The sequence below is a fragment of the Berghia stephanieae genome, chromosome 9, assembly GCF_034508935.2.
Source record: "Berghia stephanieae isolate SIO BIC M18660-M18661 chromosome 9, UCSD_Bste_1.3, whole genome shotgun sequence".
Taxonomy (NCBI): domain Eukaryota; kingdom Metazoa; phylum Mollusca; class Gastropoda; order Nudibranchia; family Aeolidiidae; genus Berghia; species Berghia stephanieae.
In genome coordinates this window covers 35,137,078-35,141,040 of record NC_088368.1, presented here as the reverse complement: position 1 = coordinate 35,141,040, position 3,963 = coordinate 35,137,078, and the positions used below count along the sequence as shown (strand labels likewise).

The window sequence follows — 3,963 nt, the reverse complement described above, 5'->3', positions numbered from 1 at the left end:
ATGGAAAGAAGCAGTTTATTGCATCAACACAACTTTATCACCTTGTTTGCCTCAAAGAGAAATTTATGATCTCCAATTAATTATACATGCTTGTTGAATATCACATTTTTTGAATAAATCTATGGTGAAACAGATAAAAAGAATCGTCATACTTTGAGCATACTGCACTCAAACTAACCATTTAAAGTCCAGCTATGTGGTATGACACTTGTCCTCAGATTGGAAGGTTTTGGGTTTGAGTCCCGCTCAGAGTGGTGCATAGTAGAGTCCTTGAAAAAAGGCTCTTTCCTCACATACTTTCACTAATCCCATGTGTAAATGGAATACTTGTGCGTTAACAATGTTGTCTCTGTCGTTAAAAAAATCTGTAATATCGCCTAACAGGCGCCATGTCTTGTTCTACATGTTATGTAATTGTTGTTAGCGAGGGACCCCTTGTAACGTGCTTTGAACACGTTGAGTGGATATTGCGTTATGTAAATGCTCAAGATTTTTAAAATTCTTAATGTTTTCACCCCATACTATTAATAGCATTCATATAGCCATGTCAGTATAATGGAGGAAATCACGACTTGTCAAACTTGATTGTGTGATAATTTTAAAAGTCATGCACTGGGTGGGGTTCCTGACCTCCCATACTGGGCAGGGAGGTACATACTTTGTCTTCTCCCCCCTATATCTGTTTTCCAACTTGCTTTCTGTCTTTGTCTTGGAATGAGATTACTTGGTTTTGTCCTGGCTCTGGCCGGATACCCTGCCTGGGAGGGAAACAGTCACATGTATAGTTAGTTTTGGGAGATGATATTTTTTTCCTTGTAAATCATCTCTCTGTTTTGCACTATATTATTTTTCCTTTTACATAATTGTAAACACTTGAGTGTGTTCTTCTTGGCAGGGACTGGTGCTTGTGTCTGGATGAGACATTTAGTGATTTCAAACTTAAGTACACTGATAATGTGCTCTTGGAATCTACATCTGATCCCTTTTTGAACCAATTCTCTTTTGTCTTCCCTTTTCTTGTGTGCTTTAATTGTAATTTTAGAACTTTTTACTATCCCACTTTCCTCCTTTTTACTGGCGCTGATATGACCTTAATGTGTTGCAAGCGCCGTAAAACCCTTAAAAACAAAAAAACAAAAAAAAAAGTCATGCAGTTTCAAAATTATAGGATACAATGTGCTTTGTATTTCACAATCCTCCTTGTTTCTCACCTCTATGATACGACACATTACTTGACAATACAATGGCTAGATAAGTTTAATCAACAGAAGATAAACGATAATTGTGTGCTTGCCATCGAAATAGACTCCCTCGAAATTCACCCACTAAATCACAATGCAGTGACATTGTTTGTAATAAAGCAGAATCATCCATTCCAGTCGATAGACAATGTGTTGAAGTTAACAATGTTAATAATAATAAAAATAATAATAATAATAATTAATAATAATAATAATAATAATAATAATAATAATAATAATAATAATAATAATAATAATAATTTGATAATAATAATAATAATAATAATAATAATAATAATAATAATAATAATAATAATAATAAATAATAATAATAATAATAATAATAATAATAATAATAATAAGTGATATAATATATAATAATAATAATAATATAATAATAATAAATAATAATAATAATAATAATAATAATAATAATAATAATAATAATGAAAATAATAATAATAATAATAATAATATAATAATAATAATAATAATAAAAAAGAAAAAATAAAGAAAAAAAAGAAGAAGAAAGAAAGAAAAAAGAAGAAGAAGAAGTAAGAAGAAGAAGAAGAGAGAAGAAGAAGAAGAAAAGAAGAAGAAGAAGAAGAAGAAGAAGAAGAAGAAGAAGAAGAAGAAGAAGAAGAAGAAGAAGAAGAAGAAGAAGAAAGAAAAAGAAGAAGAAGAAGAAGAAGAAGAAAGAAGAAGAAGAAGAAGAAGAAAGAAGAAGAAGAAGAACAATAATGCATAATGCTGAGGAGGGGGGAGGGTCAGGCGGAGAGGTTAATGATGTTTGCGGTGTGATGATGAAGGTAAGGAGGAGGTGGAGGAGGAGGATAAGGATGATAACAACAGTGATTGACAAAACAAGGAAAGCTGAGGACGCAACACAACCCAGAGGTGAAAACACACACATACACACACAGAGAGAGAGAGAGAGAGAGAGAGAGAGAGAGAGAGAGAGAGAGAGAGAGACCTCCTCACTATAATCTTTAATGATTTCGGAATTGTTTATCACATTTAGGTGAAAGCTTTACTCAATACCTCTCCACTCCCTAACAGTAAAAAAAAAAAAGAAGAAACTAAATACAGTACTCGCTGGCTTCTAGCTCGCTCTCAGGAGAAGCCAAAAGGTGTGCTAGAATCTAAGCGTGCTGAAATCCGATGCTTATGGGAGATAACCAGTAACACCTACAGAGTATATGAAGTCCTAGGAGATAACCAATACATCCGGCCACCCAGCTCCAGCGTGTCGTATTGCAGAGCGTGCTAGTGCTAGAATCCAGCGAATACTGTATTCAAACTGGATCCAGACTTCACAAAACTGTTTAATATAAAAATGGACGTGCACTAGTCTAATAACCCAGTCTGCTATGAACTCATTGCTTTAATGGAAATTATGTTCTCAAACTTAAACCAATGCAAAATATGATTCGTTACAACAATGTTGAAAAACAAACCAATATTAAGTGCACTTCATTTTGTGTGTGTATGTGTTTTTAATAAACATAATACTGTTTGTTTTTTTGTGTCAAGCAGTAATACTTATAACTATTGTATTATAACTTTTAACACCCCCACCCCCCTTTCCAAAAAAAAAAAAGATAGATAAAAAGAAATAAAGAAGAAAAGAAATAAAAGTTTCACACGAGTCCGATGTCTGAACCATAAATGTGTGAGATTGTTCTGTTCGCGTCACAATGTCCCATAATGTTGGCAGGTGACCAGTTTTTTGTCAAGAAGTAATAATTATAACTATTATATTAGAACTGTTAACACCCCCCCCCCTCCCAATTCCTTTCCAAAAAAAAAAAAGATAAATAAAAAGAAATAAAAAAGAAAAGAAAAGAAACAAAAGACTCACGCGAGTCCAATGTTGGCAGGTGACCAGTTTCTTTTCCAAGTTACTTTTACTTTCTGTAGCTCCAGTATGTCCAAGCTATGCTTGGTTAACAGATTGGGGGAGTCGGAGAAGAGCGGGGTAAATGCAAAGCGTAATTAAGAATGATATCAATATCGAGAAATATTTCAACGAATGTCCACAAAACAAATTAATGGTTTGCAAGATAATAAAGATAATTGGAAACTCAAGGGAAATAAATATACCTAAATCTTTGATGCCTAGATGAATTACCGCGGTTGTCTTTCTTGTTAATCTGGCTGTGAAAGTCCTAATTTCGTATTTTAAAAAGGAAAATGGTTTATAATTAAAAATGCTTTATTTGTATCTAACTTTAAATTATTTATACGACTGTGTTCTTTCCCTTATTAGTTGTCAGCTTTAACTGCAATATTCGTCTATTTGAAGTCGTACCAAGTCAAAAACAATGTTTGCAGAAATTCTATTTGTTTCGTTTCATCATTATTGTTTTTAATAATCTTCGTCAAATGTCAAGTTCGCTCATGTTTTGGTGCTGAGTGTCGAGCGCTGATCATAAAAATATTTCTTGATCGATTCGTATGTGAATGGATGGGAATTTAAAATTCAAAAGGTAGGACACGTTTATTTTTTGTGATTATTGGATAAAGAAAATATTTTATTTCGTTTACATTAACCAAGAATGCTATTTCTCATCTTTCTTTCACTCATTCAACAAGTGTGATTGTATAATGCGTTACGCCCAGATGTAAAAGTTCGATAATATTTTACATTGACAGACGACGCCATTTCTATGGCAACCTACCTCAAGAATCCTTGGGTTTGCACGAGAAAAAGTTCATAAAT

The 3,963-nt window shown here is 33.0% G+C and overlaps 1 protein-coding gene across 1 annotated transcript in view; it reads left to right on the top strand.

Moving 5' to 3' along the window:
• Nucleotides 1-3,641: 3,641 nt before the first annotated feature.
• Nucleotides 3,642-3,963, top strand: part of LOC144980118 (uncharacterized) — a 98,336-nt gene continuing 98,014 nt past the window's right edge. The window contains exon 1 of the mRNA XM_078927662.1: nucleotides 3,642-3,730. The gene's annotated coding sequence lies outside the window, so the exon portion shown is untranslated. The remainder of the gene's footprint in view (nucleotides 3,731-3,963) is intronic.